We start from the raw sequence: 22,796 nt of genomic DNA on the forward strand, positions 1-22,796 counted from the left end.
CGATAACTGTCAGTAGGCTACGAAATCCTTCTGTACCAGCAAAGAGTCTCAATACCTCTCCTATTTTCCTTGTATGCCCCTTGTCCTCTGTCAGATGGCTCTGCTGAAATCTTTGGTCTCTCCCTGCCTCAATCAAGTCCCCCTTCACAGGCAGGAGTAGCTGCAGGTTTTAATAATGCAGCTGGCATTGGGTGTTTCTGGAGCTGCCTGGCATGGTGAGAGGGGAAATTTGGGGTGCTGTGAACTCCCTGCAGGGAGTGGGTCTGTGTGTGGGTCACAGCTGGGCCACCCTGTGCTGCTGTGATGTCCCTGGGGCACACGTTAGCTCAGCCCTGCTGCTGACAGAGGGCTGCTCTTTGTATTTATTTGTGTCACCAGAAGTGCCCGAGCAGCAAACCTGTGTGTGCCACACGGTACTAACAGATCCATCATCCATCCATCCATCCATCATCCATCATCCATACCTCCATCCATCATCCATCCATCCATCATCCATCCATCCATCCATCCATCATCCATCCATCCATCATCCATCATCCATCCATCCATCCATCCATCCATCCATCCATCCATCCATCCATCCATCCATCATCCATCCATCCATCCATCCATCCATCCATCCATCCATCCATCCATCCATCCATCCATCCATCCATCCATCATCCATCCATCCATCATCCATCCATCCATCCATCATCCATCCATCATCCATCCATCCATCATCCATCCATCATCCATCCATCCGTCCATCCATCCATCCATCCATCCATCCATCCATCCATCCATCCATCCATCCATCATCCATCCATCCATCATCCATCCATCCATCCATCATCCATCCATCATCCATCCATCCATCCATCCATCCATCCATCCATCCATCCATCCATCCATCCATCCATCCATCCATCCGTCCATCCATCCGTCCATCCATCCATCCATCCATCCATCATCCCTCCATCATCCACCCACCCACCCACCAGGCTGCCTGTGCTCATGCCCCAGTGTCACCATGTTATTTTCTGAATAATCTCTTCACCAGGATTTTTCTCCTGAGAAGCTGAGAAGCCTCAGAAAAGAAATGTCAACAAAGATTATCTGATTGCTTGGAATGTGGTCTGGAGGTCGCTCACCCACAGGTGCATCTTTGGTTGGTTCCATGTGAATTGTTTTTAATTAATGACCAATCCCAGTCCAGCTGTGTCAGACACTCTGGTCAATCACAAGCTTTCATTATTCTTTTCTAGCCTTCTGGATGTCTCCTTTCTCTTTCTTTAGTATCCTTTTAGTATATATAATATAACGTAATGTAATGTAATGTAATAATATAATATAATTAATATAATGTAATGTAATATAATGTAATATAATATAATATATCAGCCTTCTGAGAACTTGGAGTCAGTTTTCATCTCTCACCTCATCCTGGGGACCTCACAACCCCACAACACCCAAGAGCCATTTAGGTGCACAGAAAGCCTCAGCCCATCCCAGTGCCCCCTGCCCAGGGTGGTTAAATCAGATGCTTCTTGTGCAGTGGGCTGTGGAGGAGGCAGAGCTGTGTGGCTGTGGGTGTCCTGGGGCTGGGCATGCCTCTCTTGCCATCCATAGCCACAGGGAGATGCAGCAGACATTCCAGATTGGACTGAATGGAAGTGTTGGCACCTGCTGGCAGAGCAAACACGGAGCAGACAGCACCAGTCCCTGCTATCACCAGCATGGCATGCACAACACGGGCTTGGGAGGGTGGAGAGATGCACATTTTCTGTCGTGGGTGTTGATACTGAAAGCTCTGAGGATGTCCTTAGGCTTAGCAGTTGAAATATTTGTTTTAAAAACTTATGTTGGGTTATTTTCTTATGTGCTGGATAAGCAGCATTGGCTTAGTTTTTGGCATGGTTTGCTGACGCTCGCTGTAGGTTGCTTGTGGAGCTGGAACGTGCTGGGTCTGTAGGTGAACATAAATGTTCTAAAATATATTTAGTGTTATTAAAGTTAGTGTTATTAAATATTACATAAAATTTAATATATTTTGTGTTAATAAATGTTAAATTTATTAACTTTTAGAGTGTGGCAGAGTATCCCAAAGCTTTGGAAAATTTATAAGTTAGGTTACCAAAGTAAGGCTATTTAACCCTCTCTCATTATCTGGAAGAGCTCCCTCTTGCAGTCCTGAAATGTGCTTCCTAAACATACTTAGTTAAATGTATTTTTTGAGGTGTGCCTACATAACTCCTATCATCAAGGTCCTCCAAACGTGGCAGGAATAATTCTTTCCTACTGTACTTGGCACCCATCACACACTTAGTAGTGTTGGCCTGAGTTTTTTTAATTTTTATGTAACTGCCATGTCCCTGCCACAGGCTGTGTTTTAAAAATAATGCTTGCACATCTCCTGTGGGGTTAGGCACATCACCAGCAGGCCAGAATTTCAGGTTTTCCAGAATCAGTTGACAGCCAGCAGGAATAATATCTTTGTTTTAAATACACAGTGTCAAATAATCTATTTTAAAAAGAAAAAAAAAAAAAAAAAGAAAGCTGTTGAAAACCAGCAGTACAATTGGTCTCCTAGTCAGACACCCACACTCAGATCTGGAAGCTGATGCCTGGTGTGTGGTCTGAGCTGCTCTGATGGCTGCAGAACAGGACATCACTGACAATTATGGCACTGTTGCCTCGCTCAGCTTTTCACCATGAACACCAAACCCCCAATTTATTTTCTCTGAATTTCTGTGTTCCAGTGCTGCACCCCTGCCTTTGTACAGAGGAGCTCTGCTGCCTTCTCTCAGCTGAGAGTGTGAGCCCTTGGGGCACTGCTGATGTCCAGGACACTGAGGGTTGAGCCTGCAATTTGTTTGAGAGCCTCTGAACACTCGTGTGTGGCTGCAGACCTTTCATCCAGGGCACTTTCTGGTGGAATAAAAGAGAAAGGGATTGCAGTGCTCCTGTAGTGATGCCATGCATTGCAGCTTATTGTCAGCAGACGATGTTTGCCTCCTGATGGCCTTCCCTGAGAGATGAGTGAGGCCAAAAATACCTCAGGTTTTGAGGCCAGGAAAGCTCAGTTATGTTAGCAGAGCCCCAGGCATGAGGGCTGTGGGTTGGTGTGGTGGGGCACAGAGCACCCCCTGGGAGGAGATTCAGGGACAGAGAGCACGAGACAACCTCTGCAGGGGCGGCACCAGCACTGGAGTGTCAGCCCTGAGCTGCAAGGCATTAATTACCTGCCGTTCGTAATTGGTATGTAATTAATGTGGGACGGTTCCAGCCTGGCTCCTGCAGCAGACTGAGTGTGGATTATGTCAAAGCAGCTTCACCACCACACACCAAGAGTTTGATCTCCACTCTCTCCTGGGCTCAGCAGCTGATGGCTGGGTAGAGTTTTCCAGGGAATTGCATGAATTTGAGACATTGCATGTGATGGAAATATTCTGGTTTTATAAGCAGTTATTGTCCCACACCATGCCTTAAACATACACAATAATTTCACAACAAAAGAGGACAATAATTTTCTGGGAAAATCTGTTTCTCTGGATATGTGTACAATACATTTAGTCTTTCTTTTACTTAAAAAAATTGTTGGGAAACTACATGGTAGCAGCCTTCCTATTTAGCAGTGAGAGCTTTCTTTTGTGGTTCAGGAAATTTTCACATTGGACTTCTGCCAAATTTTGTTATATGCCTTAAATACTTGAAATATTTGGAATGGCCACCTATAATGAAAGTTAGCAAGTATAAATTGTCAATGAATGACTTCCCATGCAGTTTTAGTCACTCAAAATCCAGGGATTTCTTTGACTGGATTGCCAGCTGAACTAGAATTAGCAGAAGTCAAGAAAAGGGTTGAGGTCAGCTGGGGGCTGAGCTGGGGGCTGTGGGAATAGGGCACTGGTTATGGGAAGCAGGGGAGAGCTTTTGGGACTGTGCAGGACTTGCTATGGGATGACAACAGGAGGAGCCTAAGGCAGGGAAAGGACGAGTACACGTGGAAAATAATGGAATAAGCCAATTAAAGAGACCAGTCTGGCCTGCCCAGGTGTGTGATCACCACAGTGGGTCCTGTCCTTGCCCTGAGCTCTGAGGTGCAGGACATGATCAGCCCTGAGCAGCACAACACTGAGGTGCTGATCAAAAACCAAAAGCTGTTTCTTTGTGATAGTGATGCCTTCAAATTTTAGCTTTTATAATTTCCATGTATCTGAGATCCTGCAGTTCTTTAGTGTGTAACTCCAAACTCCACATTCAGTGTCAGCTGCTGCTGCCCCACTTTGGGCAGACACAACAATTCCTCCCCAGGCCTGGCAACCAAGGACACCTCACTGCCCCAGGGCCAGAAATGCAAACAAAAGGGAGTGGGGTGGGCAAACTTGGGGTAAATGACTTCATTAGCTGAAGCTGGAATTGTTAGATTAACCCCCACTCTGCAAATGGATCAAACTTATAAAACTGAAAACTCATGACCTGTGGTTCATTTTTGGGTGTAGCCCCTGAGGGAGGGTTTGTCTGCCCAAAATGTTCCTGAAGGCCCTTGAATGAATAGAGCTGCTTTTTATTCCCTTAGCTTTGTCTGACCCCTGGTTTCAGGTAGCCCAAAGAGGCATCAGGAGCACGGAGTGATCCCTCCAACTGCTGGCAGCAGCCACTGGGGACTGCTCAGGTTGGTAGGCTGGGAGGCAAGAAAAAGCATTTGGCAAGGTCTGAGGAGGAAAATGGCTATGAACAGCTTTTTAGAAGTGTGTGTGAACTGCAGAAATCACTATAAAACCTTTTCCTGTGTCACTGCAGCTCTGAGCCCCACACTGAGCTGTGTCAAGGCCACTCGTGCACCTCAGCACAGGGGCAGCAAGGCCCTTTCTGGGGTGAAGAGTGAGGAACCTGGGCAAAGTGCAGCTGTGGTGGCTGGAAGTGTAAGATAGTTTAGTGGCCTCCTCAGGACCAGATTGTTTTTGTTGTTGCTTCAATCATTTGCTGTAAGAATTTTATGCTCTGCTCACCTGAAACCAGCTCTTTTCCACCCTGGCTTTGGTGTAAAGGTGGAGAGAAAAGGTTTTGCCCCGTCAGCATTACAATCTGTGCCTGTTGCCCAGAAACAGTTTTTGTTTTCTGGACTTGTGGTACGTTCCCACATTACATTAAATATAAATTCCTACTGCTTTTTGTGCCTATGAAAATCTTCAAAAAGTGATATTAATTATTATTTTTCCAGCTCTTTGATTTGTTCTATGTAGCATGTAGTATTTATTTTCTTTAATATTCAAGGATGGAAAAGAATTAGGATAGCAGACAGAAAATGCAAATTTTCTATTCCTAAGGTACCTGCATCATAATGATAACATGTTTGTTGATCTGTGCTTGTGTCTGGTTTATGCCTTGTGGTTTCTTTTCTTTCAGAGGTAATAGATAAAAATTTCAGGACTTTGTAATAATGTGTTTTCTCTTCTTTGTACTGAATGGCTGGTAGGTTTTGGTTGTCTGTTGAGTTTTTTCAACAGGTGATGTGACCTGCTGCTCCTCACACCTGCACACAGGACAGGGAAAACCCACTGAGCAGTGGGGGTGGAACAAAAAGCTGAGCAAAAAGAACCATTAATTTCTGTAAGGACCTCCAGCATGTGGTGTATTTTCAGTGCCTGGGAACTTGTTTGGGAGTTAGTGCAGGAGGGAGAAGTGCTGGGAATGGCGGGTGATGTGGGCTGGAATTGCAGTTTTTAACCTCAGTGACATCAGAGTCAGACGTGAAGGCCCCAGAGTCCTCTGCGTTCAGGTGGAGCTTTGCATTTATTTTGCTGATTATAAGGTTTCAGCGTGGTGGTCCTAATTCAGCCAGCTAAATCAGAGGACACATTGCTGGCAGTTACACACCCACTATCCTTAATTATTCTGGTGCTGTTGGGTGAGTGGTTGGCAGAAGCACATTGTAAATCTTCATCCCAGCTCTCCACCCAGCAGTGTAAATAGCTGTATTTGGGTGACTGACCTTCTTAGCAGGACATGGTGTTGTTCCTGTACACGGGCCCCACATTACACTGGGACATCTGTCACTTTGTTAGGCTGCAGAATTGCCTGCAGCTGGTTTTATTAGGACTCTGCTGCATAACCCCTTTAGCTGAATGACATTATCACTGCCCTGCTCTGTGCTTCTGAGGAATTGTCAGCAAGTTGCTGTTCAGTGTGTCACCTTTAAATGGTAGTCATTTAGCTGGAGCAATGGCATAGACCAGCACTTGTGGAAATTTAAAGATTTATCTGATATAAATATTTACAAGATATGGGTTTCCCTGGTAACTTGAAATATCTAAAAGGCAAACCTGTAAAAATGTAGGGAGCTGTGACGCGCCTCTTAGTGTTAAGATTTGTTCAACTATTCAAGCTGTGGTACTAGAAAACCATCATTTTTTTTTTGGAAAAGCAAACTTATTTAGTTGTACTGCAAGACAAAATTAGGTTCATATCCTTATGAAAAGAATGAGAGATATGCAACGCTGATAGCAAGTAAAGCATTTGCCTGCTACATTTTGTAATAGCACATACCTTCATTTAAAAATTATTAGAAAATAACTCTGGCATCTCAATCACTGAGTAGCCACTGAAAGCAGCCCTAAAAGTTGTGTTTTCGTGATTTTGTGGCCCATTTTTGGGAGCACTCTGCTCTTCCCCCATTCTCTGGATCATTTAGGCACGAGCAAGTGGCTGTGGCCACTGAGAGGGTAGCAGGTGGCTAATCTGAGCCAGGATAGCAAGACCTGCAACCACAGCTTGTGCCTACCTGTCCCACCTCTGTGCCGTATTCTGTTTGTACACAAATTATTTTATAACTCTGTTATATATGTGGTTTAACTCAGCAGCTCTTGAGACAACTTGTGTTCATAGAGCCAACAATGTTCTGTTGTAAGGAGAAGGTGTGGGAGGAGAATGAAAACGATCCCGTGGGTCTTGTCAACGGAGTTTAAAGTGGTTTTTGTGCTTTCTGATTGCGCTTGGAGTTCCTCTGAGGAGGAGGAGGAGGATGAGAAAGAAGCCCTCACACGTCACCGTGACACAGGAGCTGTTTGCTGGGAGTCACACAAGGCTTGGGACACTGGGTCTGGGTTGAAGGTTGGGCTTGGTGATCCATTTCCAGCCCTGCTGGTTCTGTGGTTCTCTGTGCACCCCCCCTGCCTCCTCCACAGCAGCCAGGAACTGATGCATCACTGAAGGTTTCACTCCCAAATGGCCAAAATCAGGGCAGAACATTTGCTCTGGGTTGGTTCTCCGTGGCTGGATGCCACAGAGCTCCCCCAAAACTTCCTGGTGGGAATGTGCCTGCATGTGATGACAGTGATGGGAATGTCACTTGGCAGCTGGAACTTGGTTGAACAATATTCTTCCTCTTCTCATTTCTCTCTCTTATTGCATCTGGCTACATCAGTTGTGTTTTTACAGCAAGCAAGTAAATTCATGTGCTTTTTATGCCTTTTTTAAAAAATTTTTTTACATGGGGATATAAAACTGGTATGTTACAAGACAGTATGTTTCCCCAGCTGTGTTAAAAATGTGAGCTTTGAATCTTCTTTCTTTAGTTATCAAAAGCACTTCTGCATTGTTTTGTCTTTGGAAAAGACAATTTTGAACGCTTGATAGAGATTGCTTTGTGGGTTTCTTTTTCCTAAGAAACCTGAATTAACCTGGTTATCTTTCTGACACCATGTCAGGCAGTAGGATGGCAATCTCCATAATTACTACAACTCCTTCAGTAGTAGCAGTGGTATCCCATTTTATGCAAGTGCTAGAACAAAGACGTTTATTAATGTTTTACATTACAAAAGTTAGAGAGGAGGTGTCAGAAATAGAATTCTAAGAATGAAGGGAAGAAGTGGGGGAGTCCAAGGGGGGGGGGGGGTGTCCCTGCTAGCTGCTCTTCACCTTTTTGTTAGAATTATTTTGCATGGAAATAAGAGTTTCAAAAGACCTGGAAAAAAAAAAAGTGATTGTTTCAATCAACACAAAGTGCTTTTTTTTTTTTTGCTTTGATTTTATGTTTCTAAACAACCATTGATACAAAGAGGCATTTAAATTTACTTTAGGATAGAAAGGTGTGGGGTTTTTAACCTGTTGCCACCCCCTACTCATCCCTTGCCCAACTCTGGTGTAAATTAGAGCAGAAGATTTCAGTAGTATTTTTCCTCTTGTTAGAAATAGTTTTCAAGAAAAGATGACTTAAGGAACATTTTATCTGTTGCTGCAGAAAAAAACCCCACAGTGTCAGCAAGAAAGTGATTGAGGCATTTAATTGACCTGAAGGCTGTAGCTGAATTCCTACTTGTATTTTTTACATTATGCCCTGTATGCCTGCTAATGCAGAAAATGAGGTTTTTTATGGTTTCCCTTTCTTGTTATCAGCAGCAAAACTGGATGGCTTTTCCATCCTTACACACTGCTGTGTGTTTCTCTGCCTTTGGAAAGGGTAATATTCATGTGGGCTACAAAGCTCTGAAAAATGAGAGGATTTTGAGAGGAGAAATTGAATTTCTGACATAGTCTTCCCACAATACATTCCAGTGAGTTAAGAACAAAAACCAACAGAAACTGTTTGTATTTAGATGCAGCTCTGAGCGATAAACTGCTTCTCAGACATTTTGATGGAAACTGATGGCTTAAAGATGGGCTGTTTTTCTGTATTTAAGGAAAAAAAAAAGATCAGTTTTGGTTACAATTAAAAGAAAAAAGAGGCAATGTACTTTGCTTGACAGGGAGAGGGATTTCAACTAAAACCAAGACTTTTATGTGCAAATGGAAAAAAGAAATGAGAAGCAAATTGAATTTCAGCGTTTGCTATGTGGATACTTCTTTGATCATTCAGGCTGTACTATTACATGATATAAGATATGTGGCTCTTTAGTAGAGTTTATTGAAACTCCAGTAGAAGGGAAGAAATCCCAACTTCTAAAACTTGGTATTTGCACCACTAAAAGAAAGTGCAACAACATCCCCCAAAATAATTCTGTTTGTATCTAAGCTGAAGCTGGTTTTGCCACTCTGCTTCATTCGCTTTTCCAGATTTTTCAGCAATTTTTAGTGAAAAGCACTGTGAAACAAACATAGTGGAAAGCAGAGCTCTACTTAAAAGTTTCTTTGATTGTATGGCAAGATCAAGACTTAATGAACTGCAACTATCAAACACAACTGTCAAACTGGCAAGAAATAGTAAATTTGGCCTTTTTCCTGCCACAGAGAGATGAGGATGCTATTCTGCACCTCTCAAGCCAGGGCTTTGTGGGATTTATTGTGGAAGAGCAACAATGGGAAGGCTTTCCTGCTCAGAGATTATGTCCCCTGGGAGCCCAAAATCTCTGTGTTTATTCCAGTTAGCTTGAGAAAGCTCTTGCTCCTGGGGATGTGTATTGACACAGAAAGCAAAATTTGAGGTTGCATAAGAAGGAGGAACATGAAATATTCTCTTTGTGTAAAATGAACAGAAAATCCCATTGTTCTGCATACCATTTACTCTTTTCTGGGAGAGAGAAAGTGATGCCCGTGCCTCTCTGCCCCCCTTTTCAAGCCTTCTGTAACTCTGTCCTCTCCAGAATTGGAGGGGTGCTGCCTGCTTGGGATTGCCCTTGGTAGCCACTGCCGCCTGTGCCTTGCATGGAGGTGACATTCCCAGATCAATTCTCCAGTTCTCAGCTCGGTGAGATTTGAGATTCTCCAATCCCCTGTGTGTGCACAGCAGGGTCAGGCTCTGCTCTGGCCAGGATGTTAGAACCCTGACTGCTGAGAGTTTTAAACTTTGTGTGCTGACAGACACTGACTCCCCCCCCCAAAAACCACTATATTTGACCTGAGGCCATAAAAAAGGCCTCTAAAATTAAATGATAAAACTGAGATTATGAGTATATAATTTAATAATATATGAGTATATAATTTAATAAAAATATATAATATCACATAGTAGAAAACTTAGAGTTCAAAGTTTCAGGATATAATAATATATAACAAAAATATATACTATTTATATATTATTCATACTAGATATAATATAATATATAAATTATTTATAATAGATATATTATAATTATTATATTATGTTATGTTATGTTATGTTATGTTATATTATATTATATTATATTATATTATATTATATTATATTATATAATATATAGATATTATATACATTATAATATATATTATATATATTATCAATATATATTTTATGTGTTATCTATATTATTTATAAAATCTATTATTATTTTATCTATAAAACAAAATTGAAGTTCTAAAACAAAGGCTAGTGCTTCTTCTTCACCTTCTTCTTCATGAGTTTGAGTAATATTGTGTAATTAGATTAAAAAGTCCACATTATGAGCCACAAATAGTTAGTTTAGGTAAAAAAAAAAATGTCATTTCTTAATTAAGCAGTTTATTTTTAAAAAACCTTACAGAAAGAGAAATACGACTCTACTTTTAATTTGTTGAAGTACTGCAGAACTCATGGTTTGTGAGAGCATTGTGAGGGGACAGGGGCCCGGTCTCTGAGCCTAGAGGACACCCAGGCTCACATCTGGAAACCTCTGCTACCACACAGGTGCTTCCAGAGATCAGGATCCACCAGCAGTGCCGGAAAATGCCTCTCGGATGGAAATCAAGCTAACGCGTCAACAAGGAGGTTCCTCAACTTTCCTATCACAAACCCCTCTGTAAATTCTGTGCAAAAAAAAAGAGCACCTCTTTGCTGGACACCCAGAATTGGAACAGCTCTGGGGGAAGGAGTTGATGGAAGGGTATCCTCAGCTACTGGGTGTTGGAAAGGAGCTCAGCAGGAGCTGGGAAGGGAATGGAGCCCCAGGAGAGGCTGGGGGAGCTGGGCAGGGGCTCAGCCTGGAGCAAAGGAGGCTCAGGGGGCCCTTGTGGCTCTGCACAGCTCCTGCCAGGAGGGCACAGCCGGGGGTGTCACTGTGACATTTTCTGAAAAATCCCCTCACCAGGATTTCTTCTCCAGAGAAGCTGGGAAGCTTCAGCTTCTCCACGTTTTGCTGCTCTGGAATGTGATTTGGAGGATTGTTCACCCAGCATGTGAATTGTTTTTAATCAATGGCCAATCACAGCCAGCCGTGTCGGACTCCCTGAGTCTGTCACGGGTTTTTATTATTCATTCTTTTCAAGCTTTCTGATGTCTGCTTTCTCTTTCTTTAGTATATAATTTCAATATAATATAATATAATATAACACAACATAACACAACATAACACAACATGACATAACATAGTATCATAATATAATAAATCAGCCTTCTGAGAACTTGGAGTCAATTCTCATCTCTCACCTCATCCCGGGGGCCCTCACAACACCACAAAGGGGGGGCCGGGCTGTGCTCCAGGGACCAGGGACAAGAGCAGAGGGAACGGCCTCAGGCTGGGCCAGGGCAGGCTCAGGGTGGGCATTGGGAATATTCCTCCCTAAAGAGGGCTGTGCAGCCTGGCACAGCTGTGGGCTCCCCAAACCCGGGGGCATTTCAGAGCCCTGTGGATGTGGCACTTGGGGACAGGGGTTGGTGGTGGCTGTGGCAGCGCTGGGCTCTGATCTTGGAGGGCTTTTCTGACCTAAACAATTCCATGATTCTGTGATCTCTGCGATTCTGTAGCTGCTTGTGGTCTGTTTAGTTTCGGCCCCTTCCCCTCTCTCTCAGTGTTTGGGTGGGTGGGAGGTTCTGCCACGGGGTGAGAGCAGTGCAAAATGAGGGCAATGAGTGAGGAAGGGATTAAACTTCCTCCTGTGAGTAATTTACACCTTTGCTGCTCAAATAATTGTGCTGGAATGACAGGTGGGGCTGAAACCAGAGTTTGTGGGGGAACAGAAATCTAGGCATTCTCTGTGAGATGTGAGGAGTTTCTATCCTGTTATCAGAGAATATGAGTAATTGTTGAATTACTTAAAAAGCAAACTTCAACATGTCCTTTGATATATCATGACACTAATTTGGGTGAGAATTAGGTATATTGTCTCAGTGCTTAAAGTACTCCACACTGAAAAAAATTCAACCTGAATCAACTCCAAAATCTCTGTTACTAAGCTATTGAGTGTAGCACAGTTAATATGATTGGGGACATATTAGTAAAAACCTGAAGAGAAAACATGTGTGTCAGTTGAGTAAATTGTTAAATTGTTAAAAAATTGAATGTGTGCTTAAGTGCGTCTTTGACAGTCAATATTATAAAATGTGGATTCTATCTGTAACGGCACTGGTTTTACAGCCCTAGCATAATTTCATTTGACATGAAGCCTGAACACATTTCAGCAATCTCCAGCCAAATTCTGAAAACTTAATTTTCAGCTCACAATTGGCGTAGTGCAACTCAGTTCTTACCCTTATAAAATATTGATGGCTGTGACCCTTGTCAGTGTGAGATTTTTTCCCTATATTTGCAAGTTGGAGTATTGGAGTATTTACTGTTACAGCATGGCCAAATAATGTCAACAGTTAAGGAAATGTCAGACAATCTTTGTGCAAAACCAGAAATTGAAAATGGACAGTCAGAAGTCCTGGGGATTAGGGAAGGACTGTCATGTGATGGAATCATCTTAATTGTTGCTTGGCCAAGGTGAGGTGCATCATTGGTTTGTGTTTGTTTGGTTTTTTGCTTTTGTTGGGGGTGTGGGTTTTTTTGCGTGTGGTTTTTTTCGTTTGTTTTTGGTTTTGTTTGGTTTTTTTGTTGTTGTTGTTGTTTGGTTTTGTTGTTGTTGTTGCTTTGTTAGTTTTGTTAGTTTTGTTAGTTTGGGGTTCCCTTCATTGTAAATTTGGAGAATTCCAAGGCCAGTAGATTGAGGAATGTGTGTAGAAATGTAATGGAAATTTCATCTACATTTCTTAGTGGGTGAGACAGGACAGGACTCAGTCACTGGATCTTTGATGTGCTGTGTTTTATCTCCCTGTGCATCTGAGTGAACCCCATCTGCTCAGGGGGATGGTTGCAGTCCAGACCATCCCCTGGGGGGGCTGGAATGTCCAGATGTGCTGGGACATCCAGATGTGCTGAGAGAGGCAGTTACAGGTTCCCTAAACGGGAACTTTTCTCCTCACAGTCCTGGGGGTGAGGCTGGGAAATGTAATTTTAATGAGGACCCTGTTCCTCTGAGAGCTGTGGTTGGAGCAGCTCTGTGCTCTGCTCTGTGGCCTCTGGAATGTCCTTCCCTGCTCTCCTGGCTTGGACCCAGGTGGCCAGAGCAGCCATGGTGGGCTGTGAGTGCAGGGAAGGTGGAGGGTGAGGCTCTGGTGTTGCAATTACCTTTTCGTGCTCAAAACCAGAGTCTGCCACTTTTCTTGCCAATTTTTTTACAAGGTTGTAATGAGGCTCTGACCCTTCAGGGCTGCTTAACCACAGAGTGTGGCTGTCAGGGAGCATGGTGCCAACAAAAGGGTGTTTTCCTGTGCAATAAAATCATTCAGGTGTCATGAAAACCTTGAATTTGGCTCTTTGCAGGGTTCTTTGATTTTCCATCAGAGCCCTGTCAGTCCCTGGTGTTGGTGTGTGTCTGTACCAGCCTTGTCCCTCATCTCACACAGAACTGCAGTTGCTTGAAATTTCAAGTGTTTGGTTTTTTTCCCTTGAAAATGTTTATAGATAGAAATTATTATATATAACAGGGGTGTAACAAGGTCTGAGATGTGCTGACTTCTTATTCTTGCCTCCCTATCGTGTGTTGGCTCACTTCAGGGAGAGAAGCGCTGTTTATAGCAGTCTTGAGTTGAACTCTTTTACAGCAGATCTATATTTGGGCATCTTTGCACATATCCTGGTGTCTAAAATGGGCACCATAATTCTTACCTTGTAGAGGAGTTTGGAGATTAGTTACTGTCTGTAAAGAGCTTTGAAAATGTCAAATGCTGTGTTTGCATATTTTGAGAATATAATTAGAAGACAGTCAATTAATCTTCCTCCTGTAAATTAATACATTAAAATTGTTTGCTCTGTAGAAATTGTTTGTGTGAATGCTTAGGGGTGGATTTATCTTTGTTCCTTTTTATTTTTGGTACATATGTGATGGTGTTTGCTGAGGAAGCCAGGCTTCACTTTTGCAGTGCACAGTATAGGAGTGCAATCTTCAAAATCCAGGCTGTTCAGATAATTTCATTATTTACCTGCCTGCTCATTCTTTAAAATGAAGCTGCATGTTTTCAGCAGTGAGGGTAATTTATTACCTGGAAAATTTTAACTTAGGCTCAGGAGGGTTTTTCATTATTTTCTGTGTTTATTTTCTGTGTTAGGATGGATGAAGGAGGGTGTGTGTCTCATCTTGATCCTGTATGTTTGATGCAGGAGCTCTCTGGAGAGATTTTTCTGGTCCATATTACATAAGTAATCAAAATGGAAGGTTATAAATGTTCGTTCTGGCCTTTAAAGTCTGATCTTTTAATTAAAATACAGGGATGTCTTCTGCAGGGCAAACCAGATGCTGAGGTTGGTGTCAGAATTGGTGTGGAGACACTCTCAGCACTGCCAGGTTTCACAGGAAAGGGCTGGAGAGCTCTGGCTGGACAAGGAGGGGAAGACTGTCAGTACAAGGAGAAAGGTTACGGTAGTGACAACTGGTGAAAAAAAAAAAAAGAGCAAAACACAGAAAGCTTTGAGTCCTGAAAAATGTTTAACACTGCAAATGATTACAGTACTCCCTTTGGTCTGTTTCTGTCTGTTTTCCCCATCTGTCCTTTCTGTGTCAGCTTGAACATCAGGTTTTCTATTGATGCAGCCACATTCCTACTGATACAGCTCTATTTCTACTACTTTAGTTGGATTTCTATTAATTTATTTCTATTGTGGTTGGGCTGTAGTCCTGTTTCAGGTCACCGGTGCCATGCTTGAGGGGGGACCAAAACTTGGAGTGAATTGAGTGTTCATTCCCTCCAGCTTGGGCCAAATGGAAGGTGCTGAAACCCTGAAATGGGACAGGCACAAGGAGTGAGGGGCTGTGCTCCCAGCCCACCTGCACCAGGGAAAATGGGATTTCTGTGCTCCCTCTCCATCACTTGCACTGCAAACATTTCACTGCCATGGTCCCCGCAGGTGCCTGCCCGTTTGGTGAGCTCTCCACATGAGTGTGTGTGTCCTGGAAAACCTCCCAAATTACCATTAAACCAGCACTTTAGGGGAGTGGTTGTTCCTTTGCCAGCATAAGGAATGTTTTAGAGAGAAACCGAAGCCTGGGAGGGAGCAGAGGCAACAAGTGGTGGCTGGAATATTTTTGTGTCTCAGTGTGAGAGAGCTGCAGCTCTGAGCGCTGTGTCCTTTCCCCGGTGCTTGGGAGGATCAGAATGCTGGGAATGGGGTGGAGGGCGAGCACAGGGCTGGCTGTGTCCACCACCAGGTCTTTGGAGCAGTTCTGTCTGTCTCTGGGCTTGGGCAGGCTGGATTTGGCCGTGCTTTGTAGGAGTCGCTCTCCACTTTTCAGGAATGCAGCCTGCAGAAGTGTCCTCAGGGCACATCTCAGCATCAGTCACCTGGGGAAATGAGATGCGGACATGTGTCAGTGGCAGCCCCAGGAGCCCTGGTGCACGTGGGAGGGAGGCAGCAGCCCTGGCAGGGCTGTGAGTGTTTACTAGAGACTGTGCTGTCACTGCAAGGCAGCTCTCAGGTCCCTGGGAAGCAAGTGGCTTGTGGTTTCTGGCAGCAAATTCCCACTGGGCTGTGTCAAATGCACTTTGAGATGGAGGTACCCGTGTTCAGTTTATTATGAGTGAATAATTTAGCTGCACTTACTTGTTGTACCCATTCCTGTAGGTTTTACTTGTTAAAATTTTCCTTTTATGTGGCAGAATTTTCCCCTGTTGATAAACTGCTGCTGAAGTACAAACGGTCTGCATTGGAAATAGAGCAGATGGGGCCATATTAGCCTGGTTCTCTCATCCATGAAAACAAGTGCTGTAACCATTGTAATTTGGTGTTATTTCAATGCAAGTCAACAGAGTTGCAGGAGAATTTAGGTCCTCAGTGACCTTTGTGTATTCCTTGACTTCTGTTTTGTGTGCAAATTGGTATTTTCTAATTGACAGAGTAAGAGTTTATAACACAGGGTGCATTTATGTGTAATCTCCCTAACTGGAAAACTGTTGATAGCATAATTACATATAATTACCTCAGTTGTTCTTGGCCTGACAATATTTGCAGGATGGCTCAGGAAGGCAATTCACTGTCAGATGTCAGAGTAGATTTTATGGAGCAGGTTGGCACTCGATTAATTCAATAAGAAAGGAGACATCAAGCCATCCCATCCCTCACCAAGAACAAGATATTTTGTATTTGTCCAATTTGAAGCTAAACTTGGAGCAGATATCACAGCCCATCTCTGAATATTCTCAGTGTGGGAGATCCAAATCAGTATCTTCTAATGTGCTCTAGGCAGATAAAAGCCCTATTCTAATTTCCCTCTGGAATATTTTTCTCCCTAGTTCTGTTCAGTATCTGATGTCTACCTATCAGGGATGATGAAGTAACATTAAAATGGTAAAAAAAAAAAACCTCCTTAATCCCCAGGTGTCACCAGAAAGAAACACAGAACCCAAAATACTCCAGTGTGTCTCTACCAGGTTTGCAAATTACTTTATTTTTTTAAAGAATCGAAATTGAACCCAAAACCAGCAAGAAAAACCCCAGGAAACTTGTTAGAGCCAGCACTTTATGAAGGCACCAGCGCATCTCGTTTATAATCAGGTGCAGAGCAATCTGAAGGCTGTAGAAGATTCTCGTGCCACCAAGGGAAGTTTTAATTAGCCCCTCTAGGACTATGAGAAAGGCTCCAACCAAAGGTCCAACTGCTCTAATTACCTGTGCCACACGGTGGCTGTGAGGACATGCTGGGGAAGGCATCTATTTAATACTTATTTTACTTTTACTTCCCTCTGCTCTGAAATGACTTTTCAGTTATTTTCAGCTTCAGGACTGTTTGCATTACTAATATGTGAATTCTGTGTGTTTGCTAGCCCAGAAATCCTGCCCAGTGAATTCTCTGCTCTCCCTGCACATCACTGCCACTGCATTTACTACTTCCTTTGTCACAGAGCACCACCAGACTATCACCAGCTCTGTGAATAAACACTTTCTTCTGTTTGTTTGGAAGCTGTTTTCTCTGACCTTTGTTTAATAGATTTTTTTACTTTTAAGTGGAAAAGAAGTAGACCTGTGACACTCTGTTCATCCACTTTGTACACCTCCTGGTTTTGCAGGCTCCTTTTGTATCCCCAACGTTGTTCCTTCCATAGAATTACAGAACATTCTGGTTGGAAGGGGCTTTTTAAGGGTTTCCTAGTCCAACCCTCCCTGAAACGAGCTGTGACTTCCTCACCTTGATCAGGTGGGTCAGAGCCTGTCCAGCCTGACCTTGAATGTCTCCAGGGATGGGGCACCCCCTCCTCCTGGGCAGCCTGTGCCAGGGCCTCACCACCCTCATGGTAAAATACTCCTTCCTCATATCCAGTCTGAATTGGCCTCCTTCATCTCAAAACCATCATCTCATGTCCTTTCTCTGTGCTGAGGAGTCCCAGATTAAATTTAGTTATCCAGCTGGGACATACCCAACCCTTTCCACACCACTTCTGTTTTCTTCTGAACCTTTCCCAATTTATGTCCATGTGAAAAGTCCAAAAGTGACCACGGTACTCAGGATGTTTCATGGGGTAACTGCCTTGTTCACTTTGTTCTGTTTCTCTCCCAGCCATCCCTGTAGTCTGATCTGCTTCTTCTGGCAAGGCTGGGCATTGGGATGGTGTTTCCATGGAACCTTTCCAGAGACCTTGCTCCTGAGTGGTGCTACCAAGCACAAAGTCCATCTTCCCACATGTGAAGTTTGGAATGGTTTTCCTCACGTATGTCACTTCGCATTTGTGGCAGTTAATTCTGTCTGCCCTCTTGCTGTCCAGTGACTCAGGCCTGTTGAAGTTTTTAATAATAGATTCTCATCGTTACTATCTCTAATAATTTACAAACTTTGTCATCCTTTGTAATGGCTGTCCCAGTCCTCAACAGAATTCCCTAAGGAAGTCCTTTGATGACTGTTTCATTCTAAGAACTGACAGATGGCTCAATATTCCAACTGATTCCTAGCTTTTGAGCAGATTTTTTTGTTTGTTTTTATTTTTTTAATTTTTCTTTTTTTTTTTTTTTATCTGTGGAGTGACCTTTTTCTTTTAAGTCCTAGATGCTTAAGCATTTCCCTAAATATCTGTCAAAGTCGCTGTGAAAACCATTTTTGTTGCAATCCAAACACCTGTTGACCCCTGTGAGACCTCCTCTGGGTTTACAGGAGATGCCATCCTTGTACAAAAACCATCTGACTCTTCCCAAGTACATCATGTTAATTCTGATGTCCACTAATCCTGTTCTCATTATAGCTTCTACTAATTGGTGTGATACAAGCATGAAATGTGTTGGCTCAGTAGATCTCCCTGGAAACTTCAAAATGAATTCTCAGTCCTGTCATCATTCCGTTCTCATGCTAATTTAGCAGCAATGGGATGTGGATTTCCTGCCAGGAGCAAGTCCCAGCATGGGGGAATCTTCGCTGGCAGAGAGGGGCTCTCCTGCCCACCATGCTGCTGGCACAGACATGGAATTGCAGGATGGTTTGGGTTGGAAGGGACCTTAAAGCCCATCCATCCCACCCCTCCATTGCAGGGACACCTGTCCCAGGTTGCTCCAGCCTGGCTTTGGGCACTTCCAGGGATCCAGGAGCAGCCACAGCTGCTCTGGGAGCTCCATCCCAGGGCCCCCTCACCCTCCCAGAGAACACTTCCTTCCCAATATCCCATCTCACTCTCCTGTGGCTGAAACCATTCCCCTTGTCCTGACACCACACATTGTTGTAAATGATCTCTCTGTGTGAGGGATTGCTGTCTTCTCCCCCAAACATTTCCCTCACCTCCACATATTCACCCTTGCCCACTTATTCCCTCCTAGAGGTGCTGCCTTACTTCCCAACATTTCCACTTCTTTTCCTTCCCTTTCCCTGGGATGTGAGTAATACATAATACACATTTTGCTCTATGTTTCAGAAGCTGGGCAAAATACTGTCAGTAGAACACATCTGAAAACTCCATGAGTTAATGTGTCCTTGGATAGCATAAGCTGCTTTGATTTACACTGCAATTTGCTGCTTTTCCTTCTGGGATTACTGAGGAGTTTTCAGTTGCTGCAGTGATTGTTCTCTTTTGCTCAGTAATTTACTTGCATTTCAGGGTGCACACAGGCTTCCAAGTTCTGAAATGAAAATGTCTTTAGAAGTCAAGAACAATACATATTTTTAGCTTGTCCTGTTAAATTTTAATTAATCACCTCTGCCACCTTTTCCAGCATCAAAGGTTTGCAACACACCCTTGCAAACATCAGGCAGTGAATGTAAGCCTTAAATACATGGCAAATGATTAAGCTTCCTCATGCCTCACATTGAAGACAGGCTTTTGTTATGGCTCCTAATGTTTTGGTAGCAATCTTGATAAACAGACAAATTTTCCACCATTGTTTTTCATCTCTGTTTCCCATTCTTATCAATATTGATGCCTGTAATTTTCTTTTTAACTTACTCTCAAGATCCTGGCTTGAATACTTAAGCCAGGACTGCAATAAATCAGTGAAAAATTGGGTAATAACACCTGCCCAGATCATGGCACAACTAAGTTTTAAAATTACAATTTCACAGTGCATTATTATAAATTAGTTTTATGTTTAGCGTGGAAATCTTTGGAAAGGGCAGTTGTCTTGGGCATTGCCACTCATTGACCTGAGTGGTCTGAAAAGCAGTATTTCTGTTACAGGGCATGTATCATTTGGGTTAATTTGGGTTAAGCTTTTTTTTTTCTATGGGGTTTTTTGGGTTGGCTTTTGGATTTTTGTTTTTTGTGGGGTTGTTGCGTGTGTGTATTTTTTGTTTGCTTGTTTGTTTGTTTGCTGTGTTGTTGCATTTTTTTTTTTTTTTTGGTGAGAGTTTGTCTGTTTGATTTTTTTTTTGTAATCAGAACAACTTTTTTTTTCCCTTCTGAAGGGGAACTGTTGGGGCTGCAGAGGTTTTGCTGCCTTGTTTTGCGTGCTGCCATCCCTTGGGCAGTTTTGCAAGAGCAGAGTTGTGCTGTGAGCTGCTGGGCAGCCCAGCTCTGGCGCAGGGCTTCTGCACCCAGAGCCTGAGCCTGGCTCCAGCCTTGTCTCTGCAGCAGGCACCCATCAGCTCCTCCCTCGCTGCTCCTTTCAATGCAGGGAGAAGCTCTGGTCAAGCCCAGGTGGGAGCCAAGGAGTGACACACAGCAGTGCTCCTTCCTTGGCTGTCAGTCATGCCTTCATACCTGTGCCAGGTACCTGAAGCTTCCCCTCCTCTTTTTTTCTCCAGCTTTACCTTCAAGAACTCTGCCAAAGGTGTTTTTGTGCAAATGAAGCCTTGCCGTGTCACTGAATACTGAAGAGACACCTTGAAATGAAATGACTTCATTTGTTGTATGTCAAAACACAGATTGTTCATATTACCCTCTATGATTCCAGTTGTTCTCAGAATAAACATAAACAACAAAATTGTCTAGCTGAACTTGAAACACAAGTTCACAACTTGAAACACAAGTGTGTTCCTGATATCCAACAGACGGGATAATGATGGTGATGAGGGTAGTTGATGCAAATATGTGCTACAGTGCTTAAATATTTACTGTTTTCCCTTCAGGAGAAGGATGGTGTGTATGGAGAAGGGTGTTTTTTACCTGTACTGTGCTGCAGTAATGTGCAAGCTGAACTGTTTGGCATTGAATGGCAGTGCTAAAATTATATTGTCTCTGTGTAATTATATATACAGGCCCACTCACATACATCATTACTGGAGAATGTAATAGTGCATCACAGGCACCATCTTATTTTCTTGTAGTAAATTAGTTTTTTAAATGAGCAACATTTATTTTGAAAAGAGAATTAAAAGATGACTTTGAGATTCTTTTTAGAGGCATGTGATGGTATTTTTCTTGCACTTTTCTTGCTCTTGAATTGTCTATTTCTGGATAAATGAAGTGAGACCTGATCCTGATGCTTGAATGCAGCATGCCTGTTTGGGGGTTTGACAGATGTAGGTGATTCCAAAACAAATGCCTTCTGTAATTTAGCTTTAGTTGCCATTGAGTCCAGAACTGCTGTGGTTGCCCTCTAAGTTAGTTTAGATGTATGCATTTTCTTGGTCTGTGTGTTTCTGGCGTGCCTGTCACCATGGTAACTGCACACCTCTGAGTTTAAATTCTGTGACATGAGATCACTTCAAGTCTTGCTTTAAAGAGGTCTGAGATGCTGCACTTTGAAAGTAGGGAGGACTCTGATATTGTCTCTCCCTTTAACTTCAGTCCCCACACAATGGGATTAAATCCAGTGCTTGTCTGCACTTGTGTCTTTGTTCTAATTTTATATGTAACAGCTTTATGAAACGCAAATAACTTGTTACATAATATGCAGTGCTGAACAGTGTGATTTATCTTTAAATATGCTTTTTAAAATAGACTATTCCACTCTATAAACAGAGTACATTTGTGTGTAATCTTGCTGCACTTTTCACTGTGCTGTAGGTTATTTTCAACTGCACTGTATTGTTGTAAAAGTTTTTATCTTTCACTGCTGTGGAGAATCCTATGGACCTGATTAAATGGGTTTTTCCTTCCTATTCATGGTATTCAGGTTTAAGTGATATGCTCTGTTGAAACCCCACAGGTTATAAGATTGTCCTTGTACTCATTTATTATTCCTCATTTGGGCTCTGGAGCTGTTTAATTTCTGAGACTTAACAGGTCTGAGCCTGAACTTCATTTAGTTAAAGCCTGTTAAATGTGAATGCTGTTTCTGATTTGGCCTCATTTCTGTGGTGATTGTCCGTAATCCTGCTGCTCTTCTGCCTGAAGAGTGCTTTTTATATGCATAGTGATGTTTAACAAACTGATACAATACACAAGTGAATAATTTCTCCTCCTGGAATGCCTTTTTTTGTGCTCATGTTACCCAAAAGGAAGCCAGATGTAGGAGTGCTTGAGTTTGGCTGCCGGAGCCCAGACAGGAATTTCTGTTCCCTGTGCACAGGTGTGGAGGAGGACGAGGGCTGGGGGAGTTCTGGGCAGTGAGGACAGTGGAGGGATCCAGACCTCAGTTCAGTCAGAATTGCTCCTGAATGACCTCAGACCCAAACCCAGATGGTTTCATGACCCTCACTCCTCCTCCTGCCTGTGAAACACCTGGATTGCTAAAGGGTGTGTTTGGGGCACTTGTGGAAATTGAAGGTGGGTTTAGGTAGAATATTTTCTGACCTGTTTTCATCTGAGCTGGAAGAGTCCTGTTTGCTGCCTGGCTGTAAGTCGGTACATAAGCTGTGCAAAATAAGGTTGTAAATATCAATCCCTGGATGGATGTGGGGGCTAAGGTGGCTCTCCCCCTCCCCACCAGCTAAATCTGTTCATGCTGTGTTCTGACAGTGGCAGAAACCTCCCTGAAAGTTCTGTGGAACACACCAGGGCAATGCCCTTCATGCAAGAAATGCCAAATTTTGGGTGAATAGCATGTTCTTGTGAAAAAAAAAAAAGGTAGTTGCCATATAGTTATGGGTGAGACTCCTTGAGAGAGGGAAAAACATGTTTTGGGAGTGTGATGGATGAGAAGGGTCCCCATTCTTCTGGGAAGGTGGGGAATAGGCTGGAGCCAGTGCACAATCTGTATTTTTGGGAGGAGGTGGTGGTGGCTCCAGGCTTGGATCCCCATGCTGGCTGAGGGAAGTTTGAGATTAAAAAATGTGAGGGAGAGCTGCAGACACCCCACTGTAGTTCTGTTATTGTA

General features: G+C 43.1%; 1 protein-coding gene across 3 annotated transcripts in view; it reads left to right on the forward strand.

Moving 5' to 3' along the window:
• RASGRF2 (Ras protein specific guanine nucleotide releasing factor 2) overlaps positions 1–22,796 on the forward strand; it is a 130,216-nt gene that overhangs the window by 16,748 nt on the left and 90,672 nt on the right. The window lies entirely within an intron of this gene.

This window comes from Molothrus aeneus, chromosome Z, assembly GCF_037042795.1.
Source record: "Molothrus aeneus isolate 106 chromosome Z, BPBGC_Maene_1.0, whole genome shotgun sequence".
NCBI lineage: Eukaryota > Metazoa > Chordata > Aves > Passeriformes > Icteridae > Molothrus > Molothrus aeneus.